The following is a 12,661-nucleotide window of genomic DNA, read 5'->3' as shown; positions in this document are numbered from 1 at the left end:
AGGACCAGTCATGCTCTGAAATTATTGAACTCAATGTTCAGTCCGGCAGGCTGTAGTGTGCCTAATCGGTAAATGAGATGCTGTTCCTCGAGCTTGCGTTGATGTTCATTGGAACACTGCAGCAATCCCAGGACAGAGATGTGGGCATGAGAGCAGGGGGGAGTGTTGAAATGGCCAGAAACTGGAAGCTCGGGGTCATGCTTTCGGACTGAGCGGAGGTGTTCCACAAAGCGGTCACCCAGTCTGCGTTTGGTCTCCCCAGTGTAGAAAAGACTGCATTGTGAGCAGCGAATACAGTACACTACATTGAAAGAAATACAAGTGAATCGTTGCTTCACCTGAAAGGAGTGTTTGGGGCTTTGGATAGAGAGGAGGTAAAAGTGCAGGTATTACATCTCATATGATTGCATGGGAAGGTGCTGTGGGAAAGGCACGAGGTGTCAGGGGTAATGGAGGAGTGGACCAGGCTGTCGCAGAGGGAATGATCCCTTCGGAATGCTGACAGGAGGGGAAGATGCATTTGGCAGTGGCATAATGCTGGAGGTGGCAGAAATGGTGGAGGATGATTCCTTGGATGTGGAGGCTGGTGGGGTGGAAAGTCAGGACAAGGGGGAACCCTGTCACGGTTCTGGGAGGGAGGGGAAGGGGTAGGGCACAGGTGCAGGAAATGGGCCGGACACGGTTGAGGGCCCTGACTGTGGGGGGCAATCCTCGTGGAAAAAGGAAGACATCAGAAGTGTTGTTGTGGAAGGTACATCATCTGAGCAGATGTGTCAGAGATGGAGGAATTGGGAAAATGGATTGGAGTCCTTACTGGAGGCAGGGTGTGAAGAAGTGTAGTCGAGGTAGCTGTGACAGTCGGTAGGCTTATAATGAATATTAGTGACAGCCTATCCCCAGAGATGGAGACAGAGAAGTTGAGGAAGGGACGTGTCAGAGATGGACCATGTAAAGGTGAGAAGGGTGGAAATTGGAAACAAAGTTGATAAAGTTTTCCAGTTCGGGATGGGAGCAGGAAACGGCACCGATACAGTCATCGATGTAGCAGAAAAAGAGTTGGGGGAGGGGGCCCGAGTAGGACTGGAACAAGGAATGTTTGACATATCCCACAAAAAGACAGGCATAACTAGGACCCATGCGGGTACCCATAACAACACCTTTTACTTGAAGGAAGTGAGTGGAGTTGAAGGAGAAGTTGTTCAATGTGAGAACAAGTTCAGCCAGGCGGAGGAGGGTGGTGGTGGATGGGGACTGGTTGGGCCTCTGTTCAGGGAAGAAGCGGAGAGCCCTGAAACCGTCCTGGTGGGGGAATGGAGGTGCAGAGAGATTGGACGTCCATAGTGAAGAGGAGGCGGTTAGGGCCAGGAAACTGGATATTGTCAAAATGACGTAGGGTGTCCGAAGGGTCACGGATGTAGGTGGGAAGAGACTGGACCAGGGGAGAAAAGATAGAGTCAAGATAGGAAGAAATAAGTTTAGTGGGGCAGGAACAGGCTGAAAAGATGGGTCTACCAGGACAGTCCTGTTTGTGGATTTTCGGAAGGAGGTAGAAGCGGGCTGTTCAGGGTTGCGTGACTATGAGGTTGGAAGCTGTAGAAGGAAGATGTGGGAGGAAATGAGTGACAGTCCTGTAGACAGTAGCTTGATGTTCGGTGGTGGTCCAGGGGGAGACAGGAAGAAGTATCTGAAAGTTGGCGTTCAGCCTCTGCAAGGTAGAGTTCGGTACGCCAGACAACAACAGCACCACCCTTGTCTACAGGTTTGATCACACCTTCCCATGCAATCACAGGAGGTGTAATACCTGCCCTTTTACCTCCTCTCTCCTCACTATCCAAGGCCCCAAACACTCCTTTCAGGTGACGCAGCAATTCATTTGTTGTACTTTCAGTTTAGTATACTGTATTCGCTGCTCACAAGGCGGTATTTTCTACATTGGGGTGACCAAACTCAGATTGGGTGACCGCTTTGCAGAACACCTCCGCTCAGTCTGAAAGCATGACCCCAAGCTTCCGGTTGCTTGCCATTTCAATACACCCCCTACCCACCCTGCTCTCATGCCCACATCTCTGTCCTGGGATTGCTGCAGTGTTCCAGTGAACATCAATGCAAGCTCAATGAACAGCACCTCATTTACCGATTAGACATGCGACTGCCTACCGGACTGAACATTGAGTTCAATAATTTCAGGGCATGGCTGGCCCTTTTTTATTTTTATTTTTATTTTATTTTGTTTTGTTTCATCATTTTATCTACTATGTGTCTGCCCACTTTTTTTCATGTTTGTGCTTTTGGCTGGGGCTGTTCATTATTCTGTTATTAACACCCTCTCTACACTAATGCTTTGTCTTTCACCACACCATTAGCAGACTCTTCCTTTGCCCCATGACCTCCTTGTCAGTTAATCTCTCCAGCTCTCTGTCCTATCTTGGAAGGTTTAAGGCACAGAAAGAGGCCACCTGGCCCATCGAAACTGCCGGCTGAAAAATGATCCACCCATTCTAATCCCACCTTCCAGCATTTGGTCCATAGCCCTGCAGATTACAGAACGTGAGATGCATATCCAGACTCCTTTTGAATGAGTTGAGGGTTTCTGCCTCAGCTACCCTTTCAGGCAGTGAGTTCCAGACCACCATCACCCTCTGGGTGAAAAAAGTTTTCCTCAACTCCCTTCTAATTTTTCTGTCAATCACTTTAAATCTATTTCCCCTAGTCACTGGCCTCACTGCTCAGGTAAATAGACCCTTCACCTCCACTCTATCCAGGCCCCTCAAAATTTTATACATTTCAATCAGATCTCCCCTCAGCCTTCTCTGTTCCAAGGAGAATAACCCCAGCCTATCCAATCTTTCCTCATAGCTGTATTTTTCCAGTCCTGGCAGTGACCTCGTAAATCTCCTCTGTACCCTCTCTAGTGTAATTACATCCTTTCTGTAATGAGGTGACCAGAACTGCGCACAGTACTCAAGTTGTGGCCTAACCAATGAGTTATACAGTTCCAGCATAACCTCCCTGCTCTTGTACTCTATACCACGGCTAATAAAGGAAAGGATTCCATATGCCTTCTTAACCACCTCATCGACCTGTCCTGCTACCTTCAGGGATCTGTGGACATTCACTTCAAGGTCCCTCAGTTCCTCTACACTTCTCAGTATTTTCCCATTAATTGTATATTCCTTTGCCTTGTTGACCTCCCAAAATGCATCACCTCACATTTCTCCAGGTTAAACTCCATTTGCCACTTTTCTGCCCATCTGACCAGACCATCAATATCTTCCTGCAGCCTACAGCTATCCTCGCTGTCAACCATATGGCCAATCATCTGCAAACTTCTTGATCATGACCCCTACATTTACGTCCAAATCGTTAATATCTAACACAAAAAGCAGGGGACCCAGTACTGAGCACTGCAGAACGCCACTGGAAAAAGCCCTCCAGTTGCTCAAACACCTTGCTGCAATTCCCTGGATCCCATGGGATTTTTTTTTTAACCAGTCTGCCATTTGGGACCTAGTCAAAAGCCTTGCTAAAATCCATGTAGACCACATCAACTGCACTGCCCTTATCTATCTTCCTTGTTACTTCAAAAAATTCGATCAAGTTGGTCAAACAAGATCTTCTCTTAACAAATCCATGCTGACTATCCTTGATTAATCTGTGCCTTTCTAAGTGACAGTTTATCCTGTCTCTCAGAATTGATTCCAATAATTGAGGTTAGACTGACCGGCCTGTAATTATTCAGTCTATCCTTCGCTCCCTTTTTAAACAGGGGTACAATGTTAGCAGGTCTCCAATCCTCCGGGACTACACCTGTATCCAATGAGGACTGGAAAATGATGGTCAGACCTTCCGCTATTTCCTCTCTTGCTTCTTTTAACAGCCTGGGGTGCATTTCATCCGGCCCTAGTGATTTATTAACTTTCAAGGATGCTGATCCCATTAATACTTCCTCTCTCCCTATGTTTATCACACCCAATACTTCACACTGCTCTTCCTTAACTACAATATTTGCATCGTCCCCCACTTTTGTGAAGACAGATGCAAGTACTCGTTAAGAACAATACCAACATCTTCCACCCCTACACATTGGTTACCTTTTTGGTCTTTTATGGGACCTACTCTCTCCTTAGTTATCTTCTTACTCTTATTGTATTGATAAAACATCTTTGGGTTCACCTTGATTTTGCTTGCCAATATTCTTTCATGTCCTCTCCTTGCATTCCTAATTTCCTTTTTGATTTCACCCCTCCACTTTCTATACTCCTCTCCTCTTTCTGTAGTATTGAGTTCTCTGTGTCAGACATAAGCTTTCCTTTTCTGCCTTATCTTACCCTGTAGGCTCCTTAACATCCATGGGGCTCTAGATTTGGCCGTCTCACCCTTTTTCTTTGTGGGAACATGTTTACTCTGAACCCCTTGAACCTTCCTTTGAATGCCTCCCATTGTTCTGACACTGATTTACCTTCAAGTAGCTGTTTCCATGCCACTTTTGCTAAATCACTCCTAAGTTTTGTAAAATTGGCCTTGCCCCAATTGAGAACTCGCACTCCTGTTCTATCTCTGTCCTTTTCCATAATTATGTTAAAACTGACTGAATTCTGAACACTACCACCAAAATGCTCTCCCACTGCCACTCCTTCCACCTTCCCACCTTCATTCCCTAAAACTAAGTCTAATACTGCACCCTCGCTTGTTGAACTTAGAGTCATAGAGTTATCCAGCACAGAAACAGGCCCTTCGGCCCATCGTGTCTGTGCTAGCCATCAAGCACCTAACTATTCTAATCCCATTTTCCAGCACTTGGCCTGTAGCCTTGTATGCTATGGCGTTTCAAGTGCTCATCTAAATACTTCTTAAATGTTGTGAGTGTTCATGCTCTACCACCCCTTCAGGCAGTGCGTTCCAAATTCCAATCCAACCACCCTCTGGGTGAAAATAATTTTCCTCAAATCCCCTCTAAACTTCCTGCCCCTTACCCTAAATCTATGCCCCCTGGTTATTGACTCCTCTACTAAGGGAAAAAGTTTCTTCCTATCCAACCTATCAATGCCCCTCATAATCTTGTCCACCTCAATCATGTCCCCCCTCAGCCTTCTCTGCTCTATGGAAAACAACCCTAGCCTTTTCAGTCTCTCTTCATAACTGAAATGCTCCAGCCCAGGCAACTTGCTATATACTGGATAAAAAGTTCTCCTGAATGCAACTCAAGAATTCTGCTTCCTCAATTCCTTTCACACTAAAACTATCCCAGTTAATATTGCAGAGTTAAAATCCCCTACTATTATTGCCCTATTGTTCTTGCACTTCTCAGAGATTTGCCTACATATCTGCCCTTCTATCTCCCTCTGACTGTTTGGGGGTCTATAGTACACTCCCAGCAGTGTGATTGCCCCTTATTTCCTCATTCAGTTTACGGTGTGAGAGTGAGGTCATTAATTTCCCTGCTGTTTCTATTGTACAATGAAAACTGCGAGCTGAGGCTTGTTTTTGGCATTCAGCTCTTGGCGGCATTAATTCCGGCACTCTCCAGTGACGCGGGAGCGTCAACACCAGAAGCTCAATACCTTCCCTTTTGTCCTCTTTTCCCCCACCCTCACTTTATTTGCTTAAAACCTATTAAGAACATAAGAACTAGGAGCAGGAGTAAGCAATTCAGCCCCTCGAGCCTGCTCCGCCATTCAATACGATCATGGCTGATCTCATCTTGGCCTCAACTCCACTTTCCTATCCGTTCTCCATAACCCTTCAACCCAGTAGATAGGGTGGCACAGTGGTTAGCACCGCAGCCTCACAGCTTCAGCGACCTAGGTTCAATTCTGGGTACTGCCTGTGTGGAGTTTGCAAGTTCTCCCTGTGTCTGCGTGGGTTTCCTCCGGGTGCTCCGGTTTCCTCCCACATGCCAAAAGACTTGCAGGTTGATAGGTAAATTGGCCATTATAAATTGTTCCTAGTATAGGTAGGTGGTAGGGAAATATAGGAACAGGTGGGGATGTGGTAGGAATAAGGAATTAGTGTAGGATTAGTATAAATGGGTGGTTGATGGTCGGCAAAGACTCGGTGGGCCGAAGGGCCTGTTTCAGTGCTGTATCTCTAAAACTAAAAACTAAAAACCATTACTAATTAAAAATCTGTCTATCTCCTCCTTAAATTTACCCAATATCCTGGCATCCACCGCACTCTAGGGTAGTGAATTCCACAGACTCACGACCCTTTGAGAGAAGTAATTTCTCCTCATCTTTTTTAAATCTGCTACCCCTTATCCTAAAACTATGACCTCTCGTTCTAGATTGCCCCACAAGAGGAAACATCCTCTCTACGTCTACTTTGTCAATCCCCTTAATCATCTTATATACCTCAATTAGATCTCCTCTCATTCTTCTAAACTCCAGTGAGTAAAGGATTAAACTGCTCAATCTCTCTTCATAAGACAAGCCCCCCCATCTCTGGAATCAATCTAGTGAACCTCCTTTGAATTGCCTCCAATACAACTACATCCCTCCTCAATTAAGGGGACCAAAACTGTACGCAATACTCCAGGTGCAGTCTCACCAATGCCTTGTACAGTTGCAGCAACACTTCCCTACTTTTATGCTCTACTCCTTTAGCAATATATGCCAAAATTCCATTTGCCTTCCTTATCACCTGCTGTACCTGCAAACTAGTTTTCTGCGATTCATGCACGAGGACACCCAAATCCCTTTGCACCAAAGCACTCTTGAAGTTTCTCTCCATTTAGATAATAATTTGCCTTTCAATTCTTCCGACCAAAATGGATAACCTCACGCTTATCCACGTTAGAATCCATCTGCCAAACTTTGGCCCATTTATCTAATCTATCCATATCCATTTGTAAATTTCTTATTTCTTTACTGCAGCTTACTATCCCACCTATTTTAGTGTCATCTGCAAATTTGGCTATAGTACCTTCTATCCCTGCATCCAAGTCATTAATATATATTGTAAATAGTTGGGGCCCGAGGACCGAACCCTGTGGCACCCCACTAGTTACATCTTGCCAACCAGAAAAAGACCCATTTATCCCAACTCTGTTTTCTGTTGGTTAGCCAATCCTCTATCCAAGCTAATAAATTGCCCCTAACCCCATGTGATCTTACCTTGTGTATTAACCTTTCGTGTGGCACCTTATCAAATGCCTTCTGGAAGTCCAGATATACTACATCTACAGGATCCCCATTATCATTATGGTTGTTACAGCTTCGAAGAACTCATTACATTTCTAACCTTTGCCAGTTCTGATGAAGGGTCACTGACCTGAAACGTTAACTCTGCTTCTCTCTCCACAGATGCTGCCAGACCTGCCGAGTATTTCCAGCACTTTCTGTTTTTATTTCAGATTTCCAGCATCCGCGGTGTTTTGCTTTTATTTCAAAATAGGACATTACACCGTGTCTCCATGTTCAGCTGGATGTAAGAGATCCTATGGCACTGTTCAGTGAGTAAGATCTTTCCTATTGTCCCGGTCAATATTCCTCTCTCAACCAACACCACCAGAAACAGGTTACATGATCATTTGTCTTGTTTGTGGGATCTTGCTATGGGAAAACTGGCTGCTGCATTGGCCTATAGAACAACAGTGCCTGCAGTTCCCCAATCACCCATTGTGAAGTGTTGGGTGGAAGAGATGTCATACCAACGCTTTCTTAACTCCACTTCACCTTTTTCCAACCATGTTTTCAGGCAAGTTCATGCCTTTCCACTATGGTCAAATTCTCTGGAAGAAGCATGTTGAGGGTGGGACGAGCCCCCACTTTCACATAAACGCCTCACCCCAAAATTAAAGTCACCGCTACTGCGATGCGACCCTGTTCATTTGAGCTGGGAGTGAGCACTTTAGAGACAGCCCCTTAGCAGAGTGAGTGGAAACAAGCACTGGTTTTGCATTGCCACATCAGTGTTGATTGGCCAGAACCTGTTTTCACTGTCTGGCGATTTCTTTTTTCTTAAAAACATACCTGTCACGGAGAAAGAGGGAGTCAGACTTGTTTCTAAGCAGAGCGAGACTCGGCTCTGTAATCTTCAGAGATGGGCAAGCCAGATAGCAGGCACCAAGCCGTCGCCTAGCAACCCATCTCCCAACTGCTTGCATTAATCCAGCAGGCAGGTGCAAGCAAGCAATGCTCCCGCGTCACTGGAGAGTGCTGGAATTAATGCCGCCAGGAGCTGAATGCTTCAAACAAGCCTCAGCTCGCAGTTTTCATTGTATAATAGAAACAGCAGGGAAATGAATAAGCCCGTCACTCGCTGTCGCACTGTAAGCTCGCTTTCCCAAGCTCGAGCTTCTTCAAGTCTGGGTTGCTGCGACAGAAATTAACCATTTATTTGTCCTGACTTTGATTTGGCACCTGGCCCTTTAAATCTCAAAGTCAGCCGTGCAGGGAGTTTAAACAGCCAGCTGCGGACAATAGAGGGGGGAGAGGAGAGACTTTCCACTTCCCGCCTGATTGTTTAACAGGCGTTACAGGCTGACTGATCATTATACAACCCTCCGTTGAGCAGCAGATCCCCCATCGCCTAGTTTGCGCCTATTCCCAATGCCTGTTCTTTCACCCCTCCCACTATCCCATGCAATTCTGCAATGTTTCACTGCACCAAAACAGGCCATTTGGCCCAACTGGTCTATGCTGGTCTTTATGCCCCACATGAGTCCTCCCACCCCTCTTCATCTCACTCTTTCGGCATAACCTTCTATTCCTTTCTCCCTCATGTACATATCTAGCTTCCCCTTACATGTATCTGTGTTATTCACCTCAACTACTCCGTGTGGTAGCGAGTTCCACATTCTCATAATCTCTGGGTAAAGAAGTTTCTCCTGAATTCCCGACTGGATTTATTAATAACTATCATATATTTATGACCCCTGGTTTTGGCTTCCCGCACAAGTGGAAACATCTCATCTTTATGTCTATGGAACCGCTCCATCACTTTGAAGACCTCAGTCAGGTCACTCTTCAACCTTGAGAAAAGAGCCCCAGCCTGTTCGATCTTCCCTGATAGGTATAACCTCTCCGTTCTGGTATCATCCTTGGGAATCTTTTTTTGCACCTTCTCCAGTGCCTCTCGATCTTCTATTGTTGTCTCCCTGCCTACAGGCTTGAGAAGGATTCTTCACATACGCCAGACTTAACATTTGGTTCATATACAGTGCCACACCACAGACTTGTGAGCAAAGTTATAGCTCATGGAATAAAAGGGACGATAGCAACATGGATACGAAATTGGCTGAGTCACAGGAAACAAAGAGTGGTGATTAATGGATGTTTTGTAGTGGAGTTCCCCACGGGTCGATGTTAGCACCCTTACTGTTCCTGATATATATTAATGACCTAAACCTTGGTGTACAGGGCACAGATTCAATATTTGTGCATGATACAAAACTGGGAAACATTGTGAGCTGTGAGGAGGATAGTGTCGAACTTCAAAAGGGCATAAACAGGTTGATGGAATGGGTGGATAAGTGGCAGATGAAATTTAATGCAGTGAAGTGTGAAGTGATTCATTTTGGTAGGAAGAACGCGGAGAGACAATACAGAATAAAGGGTACAATTCTAAAAGGGATGCAGGAGCAGAGGGACCTAGGTGGATATGTGCATAAGTCATTGAAGGTGGCAGGACAGGTTGAGAGAGCAGTTAATAAAGCATACAGTATCCTGGGCTTCAGCTATGTTAAACTTGCACAAAACGCTAGTTCGGCCTCAACTGGCATATGGTGTCCAGTTCTGGGCACCACACTTTAGGAAGGATGTTAACGCATTGGAGAAAGTGCATAAAAGATTCATGAGAATGGTTCCAGGGATGAGGAACTTCAGTTGCGTGGATAGATTGGAGAAGTTGGGACTGTTTTCTTTGGGGAAGAAATTGGCTGAGATGAGATTTGATAGAGGTATTCAAAATCATTAGGGTTTCTGGACAGGGTAGATAGAGAAAAACTGTTCCCATTGGCGGAGGGATCGAGAACGAGAGGGCACAGATAGCAACATGAGGAAACAGTTTCACGCAGCGAGTGGTTAAGATCTGGAATGCACTGCCTGAGAGTGTGGTGGAGGCAGGTTCAATTGAGGCATTCAAGAGGGAATTGGATTGTTATGTGAAAAGGAAGAATGTGCAGGGCTGCGGGGAGAAGGCGGGGGAGTGGCACTAGGTAAACCGTTCTTTCGGAGAGCTGGCGCAAACACTGAATGGCTTCCTTCTGTGCTACAACAATTCTGTGATTGCTTAGAATTTACAACACGGCAACAGGTCATTCGGCCCAACTGGTCTATGCTGGTGTTTATGCTCCACATGAGCCTCCTCCCACCCTACTTCATCTTACCCTTTGGGCATAACCTTCAATTTCTTTCTCCCTCATGTACGTATCTAACTTCCCCTTATTTTGTACCTGCCAGATGGTCCTCTAATGGAACTTGAAAAATTAGAGGTTAGAAATTTGTCAAAAATGGGTAGAATCACACAAAAGGACCTGCATTTCTCTAGTGCCTTTCCCAACCTCAGACATCCCAAAGCGATTTACAGCCAATGATGTAGTTTTGAAGTGTACTCATTGTTGTAGGAAACATGGCAGCTATCTCGTGCATAGCGAGCTGTCACAGACAGCAATGTGATAATAACCAGATAAATATTGACCATTTGAAGAATGGCAGTGTTCTCCCCGGTGTCCTGGCTAATAATTATCCCTCACCCAATATCACGAGCAGAGCATCTATCATTATCACATATGGAATCTTGCAAACTGGCTGCCACATTTCCTACGTTACAACAGTCACTACACTTCAAGAAAAAAAAGTGGCTCATTGGCTGTAAAGTGCTTTGGGACATTCTGGGGTTGTGAAAGGCACCATATAAAGGCAAGTTTTTGTTCTTGTTCTTGTTCTTACAGATGGGTTTCTCAATTAATGGAAGACTTTCACATGAGCTAGCAGCTTATCGCTTCTCAAAAGTCTTTCAGACACAATTTAAAGTGCACGGAATACTGTTGTATCGGAAAAGGTGGCAGCCATTTTGCACAACAAGGTCCCATGGACACCGAGGAGACGAATGGCCTCTTCATGACCTGATTGGTTGATTCTTGACTGTCAGTCAAACACCCTCCAGTGTCCCCCAACCGCACCGCCCCCCCCCCCACCCAATACCTTTTATGATGAATAAACAAAAATTCAAAGAAACATTTTAAAAAATTATTACTGCCCCTGTGACCTTTCTCCCCGTGTTTGGCTAATTTGGAGGTTAATTCTTCATCCCTGGAGGCTCCAGGACAATCCTGGAGAGTTGGCAACACTCCTCTCCACCGGGCCTGTGTTATTCTCCTGGCCTGATTTTATTTCCTCTGCCACCAGGGCGAATCACCCCCCCTGTTCAAATAGGACCATGGAATCATTTGCATCCTGCACATTAAGAAGCAGCTGGTGCCTCAGCTTTCACATCTCAACCGAATAATACACTGTTGACAGTACTGCACTGGAAAGTCAGCCTAGATTATGTGCTCTCAACCCCCACAACCTTCTGACTAAAAAGGTGAAAGCCAAACAGGCACTTTATATAATATAAGAACAATTACATGGATGAGCAGAGGTGAGGCCATCAGTGACTCAATGGTTATTTTATTCAGGTTACTTACAATCAAACCCGTGACTCCCACGTCCACTCCATTACCAAGAAGCTCAGCCTCTTGTTAGGAACAGGGACCTCGCAGACAGTTAAGGGCTGTTGAGGGAATGAGAACACTTTGGTCCTCAAGCACGTCTCTATTTCCCTCAGCAGCTCTGAACTCTCTAGCACGTCCCAGTCTGCCTTGAGCATAGCATTGCCAACCCTCCAAGAGTCACCTGGAATTACAGAATCAAGTCTCAGAGGAAAGTAAATCGCTCCTGCCTGGCTCACACCAGGATGCAATTTTGCCCTGACTGACAAAACCACCCACTCAATAGAGCAGTTTCTGGGGCACAGTGGATTGTGGGTATTGCAGCCACCATTATTGACTAATTGCTGGGAGGATTGATGCATCACGCAACCAATGGTGGAGGTAGGGTGGTTAGTGGTGGGAGGTCATGTGATGAAACCTCCTAAAATACAGTCCAACCGGAGTTGGTAACCTTGTCCAGTGGGGACTCCTCTCCTGCCTCTCCCATGCTCCTGAGCAGCGTACTATCTGACAGATGATCTCTCTCTCACCTCTGCCTCCAACCTGTCCTCCTGCATACTGCATATGGTCAGAGCTGCTCTGAATTTTCACCTCCCGTTTCTGGCCTTCTCACTCCCTTCTCCCAGCACATTCACTGTGTAAAACTCCAAGACTCAGCCATGGCTTAGTGTGTAGCACCCTCATCTCTGTCTCAACTGGTTCAGGTCCCATTCCAGACACTTGAGCACATGATCTAGGCTGTCACTCTCAGCCAGTGCAGTACCGAGGGAGTGCTGCACAATCAGAGGTGCCATCTTTCGGATGAGACATTAAACTGAGGCCCTGTCAGATGGATTTAAAGGATCCGACGGCCATGATTTCGAGAAGAGGGGAGTTCTCCCCAGTGTCCTGGTCAATAGTTAACCCTCAATCAACATCGCTAACACAGATTATCCAGTCATTATTGCACTGCTGTTTGTGCGAGCTTTCTGTGCACAAATTGGCTGTGGTGTTTCCTACATTGCAACA

General features: G+C 45.8%; 1 protein-coding gene across 1 annotated transcript in view; it reads right to left on the bottom strand.

Annotated features, from left to right (window-relative positions):
* The window catches only part of gabbr1b (gamma-aminobutyric acid (GABA) B receptor, 1b), a 586,011-nt gene that overhangs the window by 507,162 nt on the left and 66,188 nt on the right, over positions 1 to 12,661 (bottom strand).

The sequence above is a fragment of the Heterodontus francisci genome, chromosome 29 (assembly GCF_036365525.1).
Source record: "Heterodontus francisci isolate sHetFra1 chromosome 29, sHetFra1.hap1, whole genome shotgun sequence".
Classification (NCBI taxonomy): Eukaryota; Metazoa; Chordata; class Chondrichthyes; order Heterodontiformes; family Heterodontidae; genus Heterodontus; species Heterodontus francisci.
This window is presented reverse-complemented; position numbering and strand designations above follow the sequence as displayed.